The sequence below is a fragment of the Equus caballus genome, chromosome 1 (genome assembly GCF_041296265.1).
Source record: "Equus caballus isolate H_3958 breed thoroughbred chromosome 1, TB-T2T, whole genome shotgun sequence".
Lineage (NCBI taxonomy): Eukaryota > Metazoa > Chordata > Mammalia > Perissodactyla > Equidae > Equus > Equus caballus.
Window position 1 is genome coordinate 167,453,136 of NC_091684.1, and position 22,817 is coordinate 167,475,952.

General features: G+C 38.5%; 2 protein-coding genes across 2 annotated transcripts in view; one reads left to right on the forward strand and one right to left on the reverse strand.

Moving 5' to 3' along the window:
- Positions 1 to 22,817, reverse strand: part of AVEN (apoptosis and caspase activation inhibitor) — a 163,251-nt gene that overhangs the window by 77,417 nt on the left and 63,017 nt on the right. The gene's annotated exons all lie outside the window — the stretch shown is intronic.
- The window catches only part of CHRM5 (cholinergic receptor muscarinic 5), an 86,652-nt gene continuing 80,266 nt past the window's right edge, over positions 16,432 to 22,817 (forward strand). The window contains exon 1 of the mRNA XM_070264296.1: positions 16,432 to 17,276. The gene's annotated coding sequence lies outside the window, so the exon portion shown is untranslated. The remainder of the gene's footprint in view (positions 17,277 to 22,817) is intronic.

Sequence of the window (22,817 nt, forward strand, 5' to 3'; positions counted from 1 at the left end):
CATTCATTCTTCAAACCCATCACTGGCTTCTGCACTCATTGCTCCACTGAAACTGCTCTCCCAAGATGCTCCTCTGCCAAAGCTACTGGCACTTTGAAATTGACATTCTACTTGACTGCTCTGTGGCACTTAACGTTGTTGATCGCTTCTTTCTTTAAACCTCTGCCTTTTTCCTTTCCTCCACAAACTATTTTCTAGTCTCTACCCCTCTTTCTACAGCCAACTCCTCCTTTGCATATCACTTAAAATACTGACACTCGCTAGGAGCACCTCTCTGTACAGATTTCCCAGAGGAGAACACTCACTTCCTCTTTCATTTTCATACACTATGTACCTCTGTCAGGTGTTGGTCACATATTTGCATATGCATCCACTCCACTAGCCTGAAAGCTCCTCAAGGGCAGGAACCAAGCCTTGTTCCTCTTTGTACTTTCACCAGCCTCCCCAAGCTTCTAGCACAGCGTCCAAAGACACTGTTGTTCAACAGATGTTTCTAGAATTAACAATAAATCAGTAACCAAAACTTAATACAAATTATTTGTATTTAAATATATATATATATACACGTGTAATATTAAGATAATTCTGTTTATATTTCCTACAAATCAAATTTATTTTAAATATTTAACCAAATAATAAAAGTTAGAGTTTCTACAGTTCACTATAGTTATCATGACAGCATCCAGTTCATCCGGTATCAAAGGCTATACAAGGTACTCCTTCAGCGAAATGAGGCTGGGTGGCCTCAAAAGCAAAATTCACTTCATGCTATGTGACAAGCATTCTCTAGCCTCCATACTCGGAATAAGGAAAATTTAAGTATTTGGCTACTCTCAGATATGTGGGAAAACGACCTACTCAGTTAGGGGGACCCTACACCAAGCCAAGCAAACAGACAAGGTAGAAGAAAATGGAGATGAGGGCTACTTCCTAAGTTCAAGGACCATGTCCGCTGGTAAAGGATCACACAGACAATGAATATAAAATAATTATAAGAAGAAATTGTTTAGGAAAGACCATGAGAGCACAGGAGGAAAGTTTCATAGTTAGACTTCAAAGTAAAAATGTATCTTAATTGAGAAGGATGCTTCTATTCTTCAGAGAAATTACTCTCAACTCCATTTACAAAGCTGGGTAAGACCAATGACTAATGTTAATTTCCTAAATAGCTACCATACCCAATTCACAACCTCCATCCAAGGAAGCACAGCTCTAGAGCTCAAAAGTCCATTCAATTCCAATAGCAAGATCTCTAGATCACCTAGGGTTTATGTGGCTAGAGTAACAAAAAAGGTATTGCAGAACCAAATTCTCTCTGTCTGGTCTAGCTTCAGAAACAAGAGTCTTTACCAAGGTGGCCATAGAGATAACAGCAGCTCACAAACAAGGAAGGAGGGGATTAATATTATCTTCAATTAGAAAAATAAGCCAGTTCTGTTTTCCACATCAAAAAAGAAAAAAATTCACTCTAGGTTTCAAGGGCACAGATGGGGAGCGTTGGAAGAGGCAAAGCAATTGCTGAGAAGACAGCAATATACCTTGCAACCTATTCCCTGAATTATTAGAAGAGGACTCCTATATTTATCCCACTTGCCTGTCTCTATAGACGCCTGTCTATAATTGGTAGCACCTGTAGTACTTGTTGGTTAGAGGGAAATGAAAAATTCTCATTCAGTGCAATTGCAGTATTTCTTCTCTTTCCAAGTCAGACATCAACACACTCAATGGAAAAAATTACAATGAATTCCTGAAAAAATACGAAATTGCATAAATGATGAAACAGTATTAAGTTAACTCTTGTGTTTAAAAATGGCTCACAAAACAGCAAAAATGGAAAAATAGAGATTAAAGATGTATTAGGTTTTCATAACAACTCAATTTTACCTCATTTTCTGAGACGGTTGAACTGGATGTGGAAATGAGACTATCCAACTGAGGAAAACAACATAGACAAAAATTTGTCAATTAACCAATACCTATATTTGAGGGCCTAACACGGCACTATAGGAAGACAGCTACATACACACAAGAACACTAAGTTTGACATGACCCTTGCTCACAAGGAGCTAAAGAAGAAAACAAAACCACACACTTCAGGGACACACACAGATTCCCAAGTATCCCAGAAGATTCTTCCCTCTACTTCAAGCTTCACAAACGCAACCCTTACTTGAGATGAATAACACCTGAGTTATCAGTGCCAACCTTTCTCAATCATTAGGTTTTCCTACCTAGACAGGCCCTTGAAAGGACCATAGAAAAGTATCAGATGGTTATCTTTCTACAGCTTTGCACTGGAAGGCGTATAAGACATCCTGGATAGTGACTGCCTGTCCAAGAATCCAATACAAAATGATACCCTTACTTTGCAGATACTGTCATGATTTAACATCACAGTTTAGCTTTTCTAAACAGCACCTACAGCCTTGCCTATCAGAAAATCCTACAGGATCTGTGCTGATCCGCATTCAAAATACTCTATTAGGTTTATCCTTTGCTCAAGCTTTTGCCTTAGTAACTCAAAGGGACTATTGAAATATACTTGGGCATAGGATTAAATTTTCTTTTAAAGTCTAGATAGCAACCAAATTGTGAGTGAGAAGGAAAATGTAAATCAAGTTAACTTTTTGGTTTGAGCATATAATTACATTCTTTGTTAGGAATGTAAGCAGACAAGAATCTCATTAAATATTTGGTGCCCTGTTTGCCCCTAATACTTATAAAATCTGAAGGCATAATCCACAACGTACAAGGCTTAAAACCAGGAGGACTGCAGAGAATGATAACATTCTAGACCAAAAGGTTTTTCAAGTAGTTATCTGATCTCACCTTTCGCCTCCAATACTAAACTAGTCATGAAAAGTGACAGCAACCTCATTTTAAAGAGCATCATGAATTTTAGAACTCTGAGAGTAAAATGAGCAATGAAGCAGAAGTAAAAAAAAAAAAAAGAAAAAAAAAGAGGATAAGAAAGATGGGGGGGCGGGGAGGGAATGGGAATTAAAAATCAAAGCGCCCTCCTGTTAAGTTACACCTATTACTTGCTTTCCAGCATCAAGCACTAGTTCATCCCTCTCCCAGTCAGGAAATTATGTTACCTGTTCCTTGGCAACCCAAGAGGGACAGAGGGTTGACAGGCCACTAGTGTCCTAAACATTCTGTGATGTACCATAATAACTCAGCGTACGAGAAGCTAGGAATGGCAAGAAGCAACTGAAACAGCAGAGACATATTTCATTTATTCAGCATCTTCAAATACAAAGTATTCTCTAAAAATTAGAGATAACTGGAAAAAATCTATATCGTTTATCGAGTGTGCTAAATTTGTTTAATTTAAAATTCTACTTTAATGCTTTCTTAAATGAAAAATGCTGGGCATAACGTAACCTTTATGGTGACCCTGATCAGTCATCATAAAGGGCCACTCCTGGCTGCTCCGGGTGGAGGGCTGTTTGCCTGCACAGTAATGGACACTGTTAGTTACTTCTTTTGATGTGTCTAGTTTCCCTGTCTTCTCCCGACGCTGGTTCGCTGCTGTGGCTCCTTGCTACTGTCAGCATGCTTGCCCCTACCTTCCCCGCCCCGTCCAGATTTGCTGATCCGACTTCTCAGCCTCCATCTCTCTGCTCCTGCTAGTCCCTCAACTGAACGCCTTTCTCCCACACTAGTCAGCCTCACCCTCGCCAACACGGTGTCGCCTCGAAGTTTCTGTCAGTCTGATAACTGAAAATATGTATTTCAGCTTAATTTTAATTTGCATTTCTCTTATCACGAGTGGGCTGAGCATCTTTCCACATGTTTAAGAGCCATTTGCATTTCATTTTCTGTGAACAGTCTGCTCACAGCCTTTGCCCATTTTTAATAAGGTTGTTAAAGCTCATCATACATATATAGGAAATTAGTTCTCTGTGATATGAGCTACGATCCTCCCCACCAACCCCCAGCCCCGGGCACATTTGTCTTTGGCTGTGGCTATGGTAGGTTTTGCCACGCAGAAATTCTTAATTTTGATATAATCAAATTTCAGAGTCTTTTCTTTCATGGTTTCTAGATTTTTTGAGACATTAAGAAAGACCTTCCCCATCCTGACATTAGAACAGAGCTTGTCAGTGATTTGTCCTAATACTTTCATGGGTTTTTTATTTTACATTAAAATTTGTGACCCAAGTAGACTTTATCATGTTATATGGCATGAGGTTTGAATCCTACTTTTTTCCACAGATGGTGACTACACTTGGACCAACACCATGGAATGACAAATCCATCTTTTCCCCAATGATTTGAAATGCTTTGGAGGTTCTGGTTTTTTGCTTATGTCCTGCTTCCCAGGTGCTTAGGACTTCCGGGAAAATGACATTCAGATAAACTAGAATTAAGAGCAGTTTAGACGGAAGGCATTGCCGTACACCTTCTTAAAGTAAAAGAATTCACTTTACCTGTGAGCTCCTTGGGACAAGTATTGGGACTCACGTGCCCTACGTGATTAGCACACAGTAATAACTGCTTAAATAAAGGTTCTTTGAACAGTGATCTACATTTTTTAAGACGAGCATAGATTTAAGTTCTCTAAGGGTTTGGAGGAGAGTTTCATCAATGCTGATTAACTAAGTATATGCCCCAAGGGTAATTTTGCCAGGATTCCCTGTCCATTCTAGCCCTTTCCTTCTTTGACAAAGGTCCTTCAGTCTAGTCGATATCTAGCAACCTCATTAAAGTCAATGAAAATTTAATCACAATTCAACTAGTTAAGTTACAACCACTATGGGAAATGATTCAATAGTTTCTTGGAAAATTAAGCAGAAATCTACCCTATGACCCAGCATTTCTACTCCTAGGAACAAACACTTATGGCCACAAAAAGATTTATACATAAATAAATGTTCATAGAAGTTTTATTCATAGTAGACCAAAATTGGAACCAAAACAAATATCTGAACAGAAGAACTGATAAACAAATTGTGCTATATCCATATGATGGACTACTAGTCAGCAATAAACAGGAATAAACTGCATGCAACAACGTCGAGTGAATCTTAAAATCACTATATTGTGTGAAAAAAGCCAGACATAAAAGAATACACATATTGTATAATTCCATTTGTATGCCATCCAAGAACAGGCAAACTAATCATGGTAATAGAAAGCAAACCACAGTTCCCTGGGAAGCGAGCAAAGAGGAGAAAAGTCTTTCTGAAGTGATAGTGACGTTCATAGCAGAGATTTTCAAAGTGCTGTCCCTGGACCAGCAGCACCTGGGAATTGTTAGAAATGTCAATTCTCAAGTCCCTGCCCCAGACCTACTCAATCTGACACCCCCGGGGGTGGAGCAGCAATCCGTGGTTTAACAAGCCATCCAGGTGTTTCTGATGCATGCAAAAAGGTGAGAACCACTCTTCTATATTTTGTTTGCGGCGGTGATTTCACAGGTGTATACAATTGTCAAAGCTCATCAAAATGTTCGCTTAGGATCTGAGCATTTTCTATGTAAATTATACCTCAATTTTTTAAAATTTGGATATAATTCTTTAAATATTATCTTTAACCCAAATCCATCTCCTCCTCTTGTTTTCCTTACCTTGATAGATGGCAAAGTCATCCACCTAGAAGCTTGAATGAGAAAACTCCCTCTTCCACTCCTTCCCCTCCTTTGCTCCACCCAGTCAATCAGCACATCTGGTAAATTTACCTCTCAAATGTCTCTCCTCTTCAGTTCTTACCCTCCACGCCTAATCTTCCTAACCCCAGCACCCCAGTTCAATGGATACCTTCATTGTTTACCTTGTCTATAAAAAAGTATCCTTCTGCCCTTGTCCAAATCAGTCTCTAAATTGCCAGAGCTATTTCTCTACATCAGCTCAACATCTCCTTGCTCCTTTTTTTAAGACCATGGCTCCCTTCTATCTATCTAGAGCATAAAGGCTATTTTCCTCAGTCAGGCACCAAAAACCTTGGGTGACCTGGTCACAGCCCAATATATCCAGTCTCATCTCAAGCTACTGGCTCCCTCAGACCTTACACTGCACCAACATTGGCACAGTCAAGACTTTCCTAACGTGCCGAGCATGTTCTTGCCTCCAATACTTCATTCAAGCTGCTTGTCATCTCTAAAATGCCATCTCCCCCACTTCCCTGCCTAGTGTGATCCCAGCTACCTGTTAAAATTACCCACTGAAATATCGCCTCTTTCATACACATTCCCTATCATCATACTGGAGGCAGAATTAACTGCTCCCTTCTCTGTGCTCACATTTTCCTACTTGGGAGAATGTTCGTCTGTGCATGCCTCACTTTTTTTTCCATGCACCATTCAGTCTCCAAGTTAGCAGTTCCAGGTAATCTCCTCGGATCATTCCCTGCTTATGACCTTTCGATAGTCCCTATTACTACTAAATAAAGTTTACATTCCTTAGCAGGAAGTCTAATACAAGGCGACCTTCAGGCCCCTTAATATCTCTTTAACCTGTTTCTCACCACTCCCTACACTGTAGTGGAAGCAACAGCCTCAAAGCGCCAGGCTCTCGAGTTTCCAGACTTCTCCACGTGCTTCTCCCTCTGCCTAGAACACCCTCTTCCCCCTCACCACTTCCTCTCCTGGAGCTCCTCCTCTCATGAAAAGGTAGAGTGCTAAGTGTCAAACTAGAACAAACCAGTAACAGACCATTAAGTCCAAGCATTAGGAGGAGGCAATAAAGAAGATCAGCAGCCACGTAAACTGGAATCAGAGCAAGAAGAGGCGGGGCTGGTCTTTCCCAGCAAATACTGGAGAAATCAGGAGGAAAGCATGCTATCCGACCGGGTGGAGAAGCTCGGTTTAGTGGAGATTGGACAGACATATAAACAAATTTCTACAATGCAGCGTGTGACAAAAGAATGCTACTACACGAGAAAGAACACACATCAAATGTACAAAGAGAGACATATTTAAATAAATTAAAGGCATGTCATTGTGAGATTTAACCAAAGCTCAAAGAGATCGCTAAGAACAAGATGCTACTGAACTCTCACCACCTCAGTGCTGTGATGTGTTAACTACTAAATTCCTGTGGAAATATCTGTCCTCAGGCAAGTCATTTAACCCTTCAGAGCCTCAATTTCCTCATTATAAAATAAGAGAATTGATCAGATATGGAGGCTTCCTTCAACAATAAAATATTCACAAAAAAAGCAGAATTCCAGACACTGAATATATGGACTTTTTCAACACCAGGGGAGAGAATGACTTTTGGATATTCGGCTACCGGGGAAAATGAAATCAATAGATAGATGGAATTTCATATGTCACATCAGTGAATATGATGTTGAATTTTAAAATCCTGAAAATTGCAGCCTATAATGGAACTGCTGACACAAACTCAACCCTAGTAGTAAATGCACCACCATAACCAGGTTGTTATGGCAACTGGAATACTTCGGTTAAAAAGAGGAAGAAAGTCTGTGTGTGCCTCAAAGATTTTGTTGCCACTCCCGTTAGAAATACTGCAAATGTTTTACATATAATCTCAAACTACACTCTTCACTTAGCACACACCAAGCCTCTCATTAATGTTGTGGGATAAACAAGAAAAATAAAATGGGCTTCTCACAATGACTCTTCCGGATGAGCTCAAAGAGCACCTAGCCAATGTCTACCCCAGACTCAGCCTGACATACCTCCTGTAGAAAACCTCCCTGATCTCTCCAGGAGAAACCAGCCATTTCCTCCTGCGGGCGAGCCCCATGTTATCTCCTCTTCTAGAACGACTTTAGTAACTATCACACTAAGGACAACACTGTTCGTTTATATGCTCGTCTCCCTCACTCCATGTCGGCTTCTTGGGAACAGAGTTTATCCTTAGTCACCTTTATCCACCAGCGCCTAGAACGATGCAGATGTTTTGGGTGCTAAACTGTTCACCTGAAGACTAAGGTATCAATCCTACCAAATTATAAACATGAAATCTCTACAGGAACAATATAAGCATTTTTACCTTATCAAACATATTTCTTATAAAACATATTTCGTTTCTGTTATTATTCATAAGAATTTCTCTTATGAGAGAAATTGAGAAGTAACTGGTATGACTCGTGGAAAGAACTGTAGGCTGGGATTCCAATTCTTGGGGTTCTACTCTTCTAACCTGTCTACTTTTAACCAGTTGCAAGATCTGCATCATTAGGTAAATGCCAACCTCTCAGGTGACCAGCATTCTCATCTAGAAAATAAGGGGTCTGGACGATCTGAGGAGAACCCTTCATGCTTATGAACCATTACGACCAACAAATTTTTTTAAAACATCAAAGAAATTTGGACATGTCAAAGACTGTTCATGGGGTGCTGGCCCCGTGGCATAGTGGTTAAGTTCACGCACTCTGCTTCGGTGGCCTGGAGTTCACAGGTTCAGATCCTGGGTGCAGACCTACACACTGCTCATCAAGCCATGCTGTGGAGGCATCCAACACACAAAATAGAGGAAGACTGGCCCAGATGTTAGCTCAGGACAATATTCCTCAAGCAAAAAAAAGGGGAGGACTGGCAGAGGATGTTAGCTCAGGGCCAGTCTTCCTCACACACACACAAAAAAACTGTTCATGGAAGATTTTAAAGAAATTATTCTCAACCAGTTCAGGGGAGGGGTAGAGGAGTACACCATATTTATTCCCAGTGTGACTTTTTCAAACCACACTCCATATAGGGAAATTGATTTACTAATTCATTTCCTATCTCCCTGGAATACCCGCAAGGAGAGCAATTATGATGAGTATGCTCTGCAGCTAAATAGCAGAGACAAGAAAAAACAAAGTGAGGTTAAAAACCATCATTTAAAACAGAAAAAGACCTCTTGACAAATATAACATATAAGAGTATACTGATTCTCACATATAAAGATTGTATTCTTTCACACGCCTCAAGCATTTGAGAAGGTAAGAATGGCCGATCCACAGCCCCTCTTGTTCAATATTCTCTCTTGACCGTTCCCTTCCCAAAGCTGCTCCTCATTCAGCTTCCTCAGTTTCAGTCAATGGCATCTCCATCCAGTTACTCAAGCCAACTTTGAGAGTCATTCTCAACACTTCACTCTCCATCATTCCCAGATACCCAATTCATCAGAAAGTTCTATCTGTTATACCTCCAAAAGATTCCTTTAATCTGTCCACTTCTTTCCTTTCCATTGTTATTCCCTCAATCTAAGGGACGGTTAGGGACTGAATGTTTGGCCCCAAAATTCACATGTTGAACCCCTAACCCTCAATGTGATGATATTAGGAGGCAGGGCCTTTGGGAGGTAATTAGGTTGAGATGAGGTCAGGAGAGTAGAGCATCCATGATGGGATCAGTGCCCTATAAGAAGGGGCCGTGGGGCCGGCCCAGTGGCGCAGTGGTTAAGTGCGCACATTCCACTTCTCGGTGGCCCCCGGGGTTCGCCAGTTCAGATCCCGGGTGCGGACATGGCACTCCTTGGCACACCATGCTGTGGTAGGCGTCCCACATATAAAGTAGAGGAAGATGGGCACGGATGTTGGCTCAGGGCCAGTCTTCCTCAGCAAAAAGAGGAGAATTGGCAGTAGTTAGCTCAGGGCTACTCTTCCTCAGAAAAATAAAAAGAAGAGGAGGAGATGCCAGAGCTTCGTCTCTCCGCTACATAAGGACACAGCAAGAAGGCAGCTGTCTGCAAGGCGGGAAGGGTGTTCTCATCAGAACCCAGCCATGCTGGCACCCTGATCTCGGGCTTCCCAGCCTCCAGATCTGTGAGAAACAAATGCCTGTTGATTAAGCCGACCAGTCTGTGGTATTTTGTTACAGCAGCCGGAGCTGACTAAGATGGGAATCATCATGTTTTGCCTAGATCATTACAATAATCTCCTTACTGGTCTAACAATATCTTACCAAGCCACAGGACTCAGAGAGATCTTTTAAAAACACAGCAAATCATGGCATGCCCCTGCTTAAAACCTTTAACTTCTCCCTTATCTTACTGCATATCATCACATAGTTATGATTAAGATTATTTTCACTTATTCATGCCCACACTAAAATGCATCTACCATTTCTCACTCACGGAGCTCTACCCTAGAATTTACCCCAGTGGCTTTATATATTACTACCCAATCTTGGGGCTTTTCTCATACCTCTGTCTTTCAAATAATTTACAAAAATGTTCAATGAAAACTGTCTCAACTCCTGGAGGATCCTCAAAGTTCCTCCATTCCAAGAACTGATGTGTATTCCCATTGTTCTCTTGCTGGCTCAGACAACTGGCTATTCATGGAAAAGTCCCCAAGGTTATTTATATATTTAGTTATTTATCAAGGTTTTTAAAATAGACTTTAAGGTATAAACTTTGTCAAAATATTTTTTCAAATCTAAAATATAACCCACTTGTTTCTATTCATTCATATAGTTATTTCAAAAACCAAGCTGCCTTTTCTTTATTAATTGTTCACCTAAGTATTCATGTATTCTACACTTTTAAAAATAGATCCACCATCCAGAAAGTCACTAATCTATAATTTTCAGAACTCCCTCTGGAACTTTTGTTACAGTTAAAGACTAACAAAGTGTCAGGCTTTCTATATCATCACTGATTATGTTGAAATGTTTTGTTTAATGCTTTACCAATTTCACCCTTAACTTCTTTAAAAACACAATTGCCTGGGGCCAGCCTGGTGGCACAGTGGTTAAGTTTGCACGTTCTGCTTCGGCAGCCCAGGGTTCCTCAGCTCGGATCCCGGGTGTGGACCCAAGCACTGCTTGGCAAGCCATGCTGTGGCAGGTGTCCCACATATAAAGTAGAGGAAGATGGGCAAGGATGTTAGCTCAGGGCCAGTCTTCCTAAACAAAAAGAGGAGGATTGGTGGCAGATGTTAGCTCAGGGCTAATCTTTCTCAAAAAGAAAAAAAGACCCACAATTGACATTTAGTTCAAAATATTTATCCCACATAAAAATCTCTATGAAATAGTGTAATCATTAAGCTGATAATGACTGAATTGAAATTTTGACCTTCCCAATATGGAACAGATAGCACTAAGGATAATTAACTCCAAACAGTTACACAGCCTACAAGAAAAAGAACACTGAAACTTATCGTGTAAAATGAGTGGTTGAACTAAATTACCTCTGAAGTCCCTTCCAACACTAAAATTAAGTTTCATAATAATAATGAGAACTGCTGACATTTATTGAGCACTTGTCCTCTACATGCTAGGCACTGTGTTAGGAGCTTTCCACGGATCACACAGAATAAGACTATAAACATGTTATATGGGACACTTCTCTATTTAAACACCCCTAAAATGCAAGAGATGCAAATAAGACACAGACCCTTTCTAAAAACCTTCTCTAGTGTAAAGCAAAGTAGAAACACAAGGTCCCAAATTGTGCGGCTTGCCTTGTTCCCTGGGGTTGGGAGAGGCTGATTCTGGTATGAAGTGGTTCCCTAAAGATTAGATGCCTAGAGCCACTGAGAAGGGCATCAGAAAACAAAAACCAGAGCCTAGCCAAATAATCCTATTTGCCCCAGAGAATGGCTTCTTGCCAGACTGATGAAGATGCAGTATCACGGCTCATCAAGAAAGCAGAAGTGATCTCGCTATAGATGAAGAGCTACAGAAAAGTTCTGGAGTATTAGTGGAGCTGTGACAAACCTGGATACCTGACGGACCCTGGACACTGGGATCTAAAAGTATGTTATGTGGCCAAGCCAAACATGCAGTTTAGTGACCGTGTGTTCACACTTCACTGTTGCCACTAGACTGCAGGGTTTCTAGGGGCAGAGACCTTACCATTTTTTAATCTACCCTCACGAAATAGCATGGTCTAGGATCTAGAACATAAGAAGCACTTAATAAATATTTAATGAGAAATATTAGTAACCAATCTCCCTGGGATTCCTTATTGCACTCACTGTGCGTCTGTAAGATCGGAGCTTTCTAAAGTGTGGTCTGGAGACCCCTAGTGGTTGTCTGCAGCTCACCAGGAGGAGTCAAACCTGAAGGAGGACAGACCGGAAAGGGCGGAACACCAGGACAAGCTCAAGGTCTGAGAAGCGTGAAACCAGTGAGAGCAATGGCGGAGTAACGCGCTGGAGAAGTTGAAAAATGAAACATAAGAAGCTAAAACTGCAATCAGGTTTTCTGAACGTGATACAGATGAAGAAAGCAACTGTTTCCTGATCATCGATTTTATTATAAAGTACAAGTCTAGTTCATATCCCCTCATAGCACTACACTTAGATTTAAATTTTTTTTATTAAATATAAAGTATTCTAAAAATATTTCTATTTGAGAGGCTATAAAAGAACAGAATGAACAATTTTGGGGGGGAAAATCACCCCTTTATAAATTCTAAGCATGGAAGACAGGAAGGAAAAATCCCTTCTGTCTCAAGTTCACTATCTTTTACACAAAGATAGTCAACTCTTAGGGTCACCTGCCAACTCATCTGGGATCTCAGAGAAACTGCAGCTCTCACTTTGGAAGAATGTTGGTTATGCCAGTGAGGCACCACGCTTTCAAAATTATACTGGGAGTCTCGCACTTAAAGGAAAAGTCTCCACGGTCTTTTTTCTCCGTAGAGAATCTTACTGAATTCTAGGCTCTGGACACACCTTGCCTTGTTCAGAACACAGTTCATCTTACTAGCTGGGTCAACTTGAGCAAGTTACTCAATGCTCCATATCTCAGTTTCCTCCTTTATAAGATAGGAATAATACTCTTTGCCTCAAAGCCGTGAAAAATAGATGCCATACATTCAAAGGATCTAGCGTAGAGTCATATACCTAGTAAGGAATAATACATATTTTTTAGTTATTACAATTAATGGGCTAAAATCATCTAGAGTGACCCTAGTATGCCAACAAAGTTTTTTTTTAAAGATTGGCACCTGAGCTAACAACTGCTGCCAGTCGTCTTTTTTTTTTTTTTTTTAATTCTTCTCCCCAAAGTCCCCCAGAACATAGTTGTATGCTCTAGTTCTGAGTGCCTCTGGTTGTGCAATGTGGGATGCCACCTCATCGTGGCCTGACGAGCGGTGCCATGTCTGCGCCCAGGATCCAAACTAGCGAAACCCTGGGCTGCCGAAGCTGAGCGTGCGAACTTAACCACTCAGCCACGGGGCTGGCCCCACCAACAAAGATTTGATGTCTTTAACAAGAGCAACAAAAAAGCATATATATTTTAGAAAGAGCTTGCATGATTCTATGATACTCTCTTAAAATGCAACTTTTTTTCTTGGTTTATTAACTGAAAAATAGTCATACTCAATTAAGATTATGAATATTTAAAATTCCCTAAAAATAAGTAGTTGCCACAGAAGAAATCCTTAACCACAAATCCTACTCATCTAAGAACTGAAGAACATAAATAGGGGACTAGTTTTTCTTTATAAAAACAGTTATAATTTTGCAAAGACTCAAAAACAGCTGTGAGCATGCTCCTAGGTATGGACCAAACATTCCTGTAAGAAAGAACTTCGTGGGGAAAAAGCTTGTTTATCTTATCATACATAAAACTCTTAAAAACCTATGAAGCCTATGAAACTTCTGAAGTTGGCTGGTCAACTTTATAGTAGAAATGGGAGAGTTTAGATTGAATATGAGAATAAAGGGGGTTGCAAAATGGGAGATGGGAGTTGAGACATCCGAACGAAAGAAAACTGTGCTTTATTATATGCATCAAAGAGAACATAAAATCCAATGTCCTGAGACTTTCCCTCTTCTCCTGTATCAGGGGTGAGAGGAGGCAATGGGGAAAAACAAGCCATTTACCTAACTAGCTATTCAACCAGTTAGATCTCTGAACAGTATTATTCACAGAGCCAACACCTTGCTTCAAAGCAGAAAATCCATCCTATGGAAAGTAAAAATAAATGCGGCTTTCTAAAACCATTATCAACATCAGGGATACCAAACACAAGGTCTTGGAGGAGAGTGACTCTCACAATGACTGAGATGCGCCTCTTTGGTCTGCAACTCTACAGGTCACTGCTTGAGTCAATGTTTTCTGCTCCTTCAGTTCACAGCTGGTGCACTGGGAGATGATGATCTGAAACAGAGTCAGGAATTGCGTCCCAAATACACTCACAATCTATTACTTTCCTTTCCTATGTAACCACTCTGTTACCAACCATACAATGAACCTGTCCATTTGCAAAGTGCCCACCTAATGCTGACATTGCATTATAAATGATTGGGGAGAAAAATTACAGGGACAACTTAGGGAGGAAAAAAGAAGCATTTAGCTTACCTTTTTCCATCCAGTTTATGTGCATATGATGGTCATAGGAAATAAAGCTCATGTGTAGGTAATAAGCACACATACTCCTTATTTGGCAAGATTTAAGGGACAAGACATAATTTGAGAACATAAAAAAGTGGTACAAAAAGCTACCAAACAATCATGCCATAACATGACAAATGACAGGAGACATGGCCAAGGGTGTACCATCTATGAACACCTTGGGAGAGCAGAATTATATAACCCTCTATAAAAATGAGAGCAGGGTCCTCAGTAGCAACTTTGAGCCTAGGTATAATTCTATCTATGCCCTTTTAATGGCTCCCCATATTTCACTTTCCCCATTCTCACTAATCTAGCCAACTTAGAAGATGAGGGCAGGGGGGAGAGAGAGAGAGAAACAGAATCTGATTGAGAATGAACTTCTCAGGGGAGAGTGCAACACAAGTTATTTCAGGACCTCACGTTATTGCATTCCTGGAAAAGTTAAGTAGACAATGACATGCTCTGTTTTTTTAGAAAGGAGCTAGGAATTTAAACCTTATAGGAAAATAAAAATTCACAGGAAAAAAAACCCTGATATTAATCAAAAAGTTATATAATAACTTTTGTAATTATATATTATAGATATTATATAATTATATATAATTATATAACATAGTCGTTGGTCCTCATGAACACAGTGGCCTCATTTGATTTTTACTTCTGTCTTTTCAGATCTTCACAGAACTCTAAACCACATTCAAATGTTGAAAAGTAGCTTAATAATCAATGGCTTAAAACTTGGAGTATTTATTATAGCAATGCTCCACTGTGTTTGATAAGGTAAACAAGCAAGATGGTCTTTTTCAGCAAAGTAGAACTGACCTTGGAACATGTCTGATTGAATTTGCCCTGCCCAAAAGGTAGCCTCAAAACCATGGGGCAGAATCTCGAACTACATCCTTAGAACAAGTCAAGAAAAACTTAGAGAAAGCAATGAACCTAACCAACAGCCAATCATTACCAAATAAAATTACATTCCTTTTCAGTATCATGCATAATATTAAGTGGAAAAAGTTCAAGAAAATATTCTAGAGATATGTTCTCTTATGTAGATATCCATATTATACATGTGTGTAGAAGACTACTATAAAACTAAATTTTCTTTCTTTCTCATATATGATCATCTAAGTATTTAAAATTCTAATGCCTAACAACTAAATATAATGTATGGATTTTGTCTAGATTCTAATTCAAAACACCTATGTAAAGAGTTTCTGAGACATAAGAAATTTGAAATAGACTAGATATCATATGATCCCAAAAAATTATGAATAATTAACTCCATTGTTAATTACTGTTAATTATAATTATACTGTTAATTATATTCTTAGGTGTGATAATGGCACAGTAGTCATGAGAGAAAGTGTCCATACTTTAAAAATATACATACTAAAGTATGCAGGGGTGAAATGAGATCTGCTTTAAAATATCTCAGCTAAGTGAAAAAAAAAAGCTAAATGAAGCTAATGTAGCAAAAATCTTGGTAATTATTGGATCTGGATAATGGGTTTATGGAAGTTCTTATATATCATTGTTTCATAGTTTTGTATAAGTTTGAAATTTTTCATAATAATTTTCTAGAACATTTAAAAGAGTGTTCTATTGTCCAGAAACACCCCAAAGGGATTCTATGGATAGGTAGAAAAAAAATCTTGCGATATTTAAGAAATGAAGTACAAAAATTATGAAATTGACATTTTCAGATGTATTCTTTTACATAGCTACTTAGAATTCCTTCCAGCTAATTTAAGAAAATTTTTAAATGAAGACCCTGCTAAAATTTTACATCAAGTTATGACTCATAATGCCTTATTGCAAAGCAACAAAATGCATGTGCCCAGAAGATGGCTAAAAACAGGTGTGCCTTTCACAAAGGGCTGCCTTTTCCCCACTACAAAGTTTTAAAACTCACAATAGGCTTTTCTATCTCAAAGACTTTTTAAAAATTATTTTCCTTCTTCAGAGAAAACTGTATCTTTAGAAAACAGCCCCGCATAATTTCTGCAAATGATGCACAGGTAAAATATAGAGTACTTTCTTCTAGCCAAGGACTAACAGGGAAACATGAACATTTTCAAAAGCATTTTAGAACCTTATTCCAGCCTCTTCTGTGCTCAGCTCTCTTTTTCCTCCCCAAATACGTCACTTAACTGTCTGTCAAAACACTCTTGCCCATTCTACCTGATCACATTCCAAAGCTGCAGCTTTTCCTGGATCCACTTCTCAGTGACAAGCTGCTCAAACAGGGAGCACCTATCAAACCGAATGTGAGCATCTGCTCCTGCCTTCGTTTCCTTTCAGGGCACGCTGCTGTCCATCAGGAGAAGTGATTAATGGGTTTATTATATATGAAAGCGTCATCCCATCAGTTTGCTGTCTGGTTTGAATAGCTCATATCAGCTCTTCATTCATGCCAAGTATGCTCACTGTCCGGAAATATGATAAAGCCGTACCTCCTTTTGGATTTTTTCCCTCACTATCCACAAAACAGAACTATGTGTTACAGAAGCACAAGGAGGACAGAAGAAATCCCAGAGAGGAAGCTAATGGACTGAAAAGTTGGTAAAGGAAAAAACAAGGAAAGCAAGAGAACATCCATGCTTCCAGCCCAGATCATTTTTTTAAAGCAACTTGATTCGGGAGTGTGTGCAATTTTGAAATACGGACAGCAGAACTTTTCCAGAAGGTAAAACGTCTATACAAAGAACCAGGATTTCTCATCGCTGAAACATTCAATGAATTTTTAATAAGTTCTGAACACTCAAGTTGTCTGTGGTCAGATCAACTGCTGTTATCAGAGAAAGGCAAAATTCACCCTTCTATTCCTATAATCCTATCCAAATGGAATCATCTACTGCGTGCTGTCCTAACTAACGCTACAGGATTACCAGGAATACAGATATAGAGACGCTGCAAGAAACAAAACACGAAAGGAAAGTAGAGAAAGCATTCCAGGTATCGAAGCTGACTATTTCCAGCCAGAGTTCAAATTACTGAGCTTCCAACAAACCACTGCCAGGTAAGATTTAATTTTCTAACATTAATGTATATCTTGACTACTAAAACTAAACCTGCTGATGCTGTGAATGAGCCAGGAGATTCGAACGTCATGCAATCCTCCCGTAAGCTTTATGCAGATTTAAGACTTCTGAGGGAAATACTTTTTACTTATGCTGCATAAACTAATCACTCATAACTAGATAATAAACCACCCAAAAAATCTCACTCATTTTTCACAGGATTTGTCCCATCTTTGTGTTCATTTTAAAAATCTCAATTTTGCTTTTATTTAATAGCTTGAAAAATGCATGAAAAAAGCCCTGAATGGGGCATACAAGCCACTCACAGATGCTATTTACTAAAGACACTCAAATGAAATTTGTTTTCCAGGGCACTTAGTAAAACAAAGGAAAGTTAATGTGTTTTTAATATTTCTATTAATGCAAAAGAACAAAGCTCAATGACTGATTTTTATCATTACAAAAAAAAAAAAGCTGTGATGTCAGTCTCATTCACACTAAAGAAAAACAATCTCTAGTAAAGTAAACTAGATATAACAACACTGCAGAAGAACAGGGTTAACTTACCCTAAAGGAACTGGGCATACTTTCATAACAGACTAAACGACGACATTTTTCTGATTTAACAACAGAACAAAAAGATGTCTGTTATCCTAATGCCTCAAAAGCTTTAACTCAGATCAATGGTCCAGGCTGCAAAATGCCATCAAAGAATTTTAAAGGGTACAGTGCCTCTTAGAAATTCCCTACAAATCACTCCCTATTGAGACTTCCAGAGAGACTATGTTGTGTAAAAAGAAAAAAAAAATCAGAAAGGATTTGTCAGAATTTTAATTCCCTACACAGATTTTTAGCAAAAATTCAACCATATTAGTTTTCATATAACTTCAATAGGAAAAGTTCAAAGCTTAACATTTTCATAAACAAGCTCTACAACAAATATTATATTTCTATTATCTTAAAAGACAGGAGATAAAGGAAACAATAAAATCACACCTAACTATAGAGATCTTCTGATAATACAAGGAAACTTCTCAAAAGTAATTATTCAGTGCTTGTCTAAAAAACAGTCAAATCTGACATTCTTGCCCTCCATTTTACTGAATTCTTTCCTTTTTTCAAATTTTAATTAATAGAGTGAATTACATGATCCCATCATTCTTTTCAAGACAGTCTCTAAATAGCCTTAAATATTGTAAATCTTTTGCATCTGAATTCATTACAGAAATGCACCCCCATTCTCCAGTACCAAAGGAAAGCAGCAACTTAAATACAAGCAGTGATATTGTAATGTACTAATTTGTTGCAGAGAAAAATGTTTATTCGGAAATTTCAGAATTCTTACTTTGTATACTAGCCCTAACTAAAAGTAAAGTATTGTTTTTTACCTACACTGAGACTTACCTGAACCCTTAAGGATTCTTTTCATCTTTTTCCTCCTTATTATATTTTGTAAACTGATATGCTTTAAAAATATGTATAATTTTGTAAGTGAAAAAATTAATCAATATTTCAACTCATAATTAGATTTTTAATTAACTTGGGCCAAGGTGAGATTAACAATATTATGCTCAAACAATTTGCTTCCAATAAATGGAACTGAAAGGGTATAAAGTTATATTCCTGAAGTCTTCTGGATTTTATTGACTCGTAATGTACACAGAGACTCACGCCCCACACCAGGTTGGGGACTCTGCTTCTGTGACAAGAGATGGGCAAATGGTCACTACCCTCCTCCCCTTTAGCTCTGGTCAGCATCAGTCCCAATGAATCTTCATCTGCTTTCCTATATAAATCAAGGTTTTTCTCTATAATAAGCCATTATGAATAATGATTACTGAGGTTCAAATAACAGCTTTCAAAAAAAGAAACAACTCTATAGCATTTGGAATAATCTACATTTTCCTCTTCATTTTAGTGAAGAGTAAAAAACACTAGCTAATTTTTAACACATCACTTATAAATGTTGAAAATTGCTTCAACTTTAGCATCTCATGCGTACAAATGGATAAGGAATATTATACTAGTACCTGAAGATTTATGGGAGTTTTTCCCTTGTGCTTATAGATTTAACAGAGATTTTTAACATTCTTGGGAAGTACTTAGTGACTGCCTAACTGTTTCTGTAATTTAGAATGTATTTTATGTGCACATTATATAAAAGTATTCTATTATAAAAGTAATATGATTGTGTATTATTGGATTCTTTCACAGAAATAGAGCAAATATTTTGGCTACCATATCCTTACAATGATATTACTATATCCTTAAACTTTGCTCATTTTAAGTCATACAAAAGCTATAAATTTTTAATTTACACCATGACAAAATAAAAGTAGGTATAAAGGTCAAAATAAAGTACCTCCATATAGCATCTCTGTTGACTTCTCTTTTTAGGTTGGTATGTGATCTTTGATGACTTAAAATTCATTTTTGTGCTAACATTTAACTTAAAGGGACAGGCACTACATAACATTTTTAATTCAGTAAACAAGTATTTACTGAGATTTGCATTATCATAACTTTCAAAATTTTCCTTAGAATTTTTGAAAGAATTTCTTTCATTCCAGAATAATGGAGAAGTTTTTCAAGCTTAATTCAACAGGGTATTTCAACTAGTCAGTATATTTGTCCTTATTACGGTTAATTTTTTTCATGAAGTGATCAAATTTAAATAAGGATGACGGTTCATCATGGAGATTCATCTCCTCTCCAGTTTTTTCCTGCTGAGAGAGAATAATCTCTGGTTTGTGACATCACAATCGGTACTGGGAAAGTGGCTGTGATACCAAAGGATGATTATATCCTTTCAGTGTGAACTAGCTGCAAACGATGTGAGCACTATCATTTCAAGTCATATCACAGGGACACTAAAGAGATGCGTGACAGGAGCTGAATTAGAGAAAGATGCTTTCATTGCATTTGTCACTTTTCAGCGTCAACTATTAAAAATAAAAGCACCATTTCACAGTTTACTTCATTAATAATTTAAAAGAGGGAGTAAACGTCACGTTAATAAAATTCACAGATGGTGATAAAACGGGAGTGAGGAAAATACCAACAAGCAAGGAGATAACAATGGAGGAGGAACGTAGAGAAGCAAGGAAGAGGTGCAAAATTTCCCCTTGGTTCAACGGAAACACTCATGCTACTCAGGAAACAGAAAATTATCAATACACTCAAAATGGGAAAGAACTTCTCTGAATGAGAAAGAGACTCCCAGAGATTATAAAGTGATCCCATGACTTAGATTAATTAGCATGTGGCAACAAACTAGCATTGCAACATGGGGGCGGAGAGAGAGCTGGTGAACATCCTTTTGAGAAAACATGAATTTATAAAAGAAGAGGAATCTCTTTAATAAGCAAAACTACTGTATTCTATGAAAGTCTCCAACAAAAATTTGTGAAAAATAATTTGGGAGTTAGAGCTCAGCAAAGGAGACAAAATAAGAGCTCCTCTCACAAACACACATACACAGACCATCTCTCCTCTTCACATCTCTTATGCAGCTCTAGCTGGAAAAGACAAAGCAGAACCACCAATCCTTCCACACTGAACACATGTGCAGTTTATCCTTTGATTAGGTGCAATAGCCCTGATTCAAAATATCAGTCATTTGTGTCTTAGCCTTCTAGACTCAGAGCCTATATAAAGATTACATATAAAAAATAACTCCATGAATAACTACAAGCCGAGCTGAAGTCTTGTTATCTATGGTTACACAGTTTGCTTGAAACAATGCTGTGTAGAGAATTCTTAAAGCATTTTTCCAGTCCTATGTCCCAGTTAATTACTACCATGTTACTATGAACAATTGTTTGAGGATCCTGCTATCCTCCATTTTCACATGGTATTGGAGCTATTAGGGAAATAACTCAAGAATCCAGACCGATCAGAAAACATTACCATTTTTATAGACCATAGTTTGATGTCACACTGTCGTCATCATCAGAATATGTGGGCTTCCTATTTACTGATTATCCTTATATGAATGTAGCATTGAATAATGTGCTCTTTGAGTAGCAAAAGTCAAAGATAACTTCCAGTTCAGCTATGCAAAAAAAAAATCTTTAGCTGTTTATAGAATTTTCTTGGTGTAATAATCTAAATATGCCAGTCGATGCAAAATCTAAATCTATCAGGCTTAGTACATAAGATGGCGCTCTCTAATATTTAATCCTCCATCAACTGCATGTCTTCCTTCATATGTGTTGCAAGGACACAGCCCTCTGCATGCAGTAATTTCTCGGTAACTTGAGGTAACCTCTGCAGAAGAGTTTTTCATGCCTAGGATCTTCCACAGCACTTTGATAACACCTCTTTTATAACCTCTTGTTAGACTGCACTGAAAATCTTTTCATATACTTACCTCGCCTACTAAACTCTGCATCCTCCTGGGTGAGGGCCTCAAGAATGAGGACCACATCTCATTCATCTGTCTATTTCCAAGGGAAGCACAAGACTAGTTAATCAATAGACGTGCTACATGAATGTATCCTAATATATTCTCAAGTACAACCTCCATAAACAGGCAGAAGAACAGTGACCCTAAAATATACCTCAGTTTCAACTCACTAGGAATGAGCAACTAGGACAAAATAGAAGAGTCTCAATGTAGGGAAATTTTTGGAGCAGTCACACTGAAATTATGACTACAAGAGATTAGATCTATTAAGTATATTATATGATACTATGAGGTGTACAAATATAGGATAGCAAATTTATCCCTTACACTTTTGCCGGTTTCTTTTTTCCTTGAGGAAGATTAGCCCTGAGCTAACTGCTGCCAATCCTCCTCTTTTGGCTGAGGAAGACTGGCCCTGAGCTAATATCCATGCCCATCTTCCTCTAGTTTATACGTGGGACGCCTACCACGGCATGGCTTGCCAGGCGGTGCCATGTCCGCACCCGGGATCGAAACCGGCGAACCCCGGGACGCCGAAGCTGAACGTGCGCACTTAACCGCTGCGCCACCAGGCCGGCCCCATTTGCTGTACTTAACACACGGAAATCACATTTGCCATATCATATTGTGATGTGAACTTCATCAATAGTCCAAAAGGATTCAACTGGTCTATTAAAAAGTGTTTACAGGAGAATTTGCATAAGCATTTTGCAAAAGAAATTGAAATGATGCTACAATCAGCTTTCTACCCAAAGATGAGAGTGCAGAAGTGATACACTTAAAAATCTTACATTTATTCTATGCTCTATGTGAGGAATGAATCTATGCAACTACCTAAGTCAAATCTCCTGAGTTTGAGAGCCACAGAATCATCAGAGTTATCTGTTACATCGATGCCAATAATGGTGATCTCTAAGGGCAAAGACTAAAGCCTATGCTGCACCCCATACTCTCTGTTCAAAATTAAAGTAAGAAGAGCGTTAAAGTAGGCCAGCATCACTCTAGAATTCATCTACAAGTGTGCGGAGGTGGAGTCAGCTACAGTCTCAGAGATGCTCAGGGTATGTGGACAAACGCATTCACTAAGTCCTCACAGAAGCCTGTGATTTGATGTTGGTGCATACAACTCAAG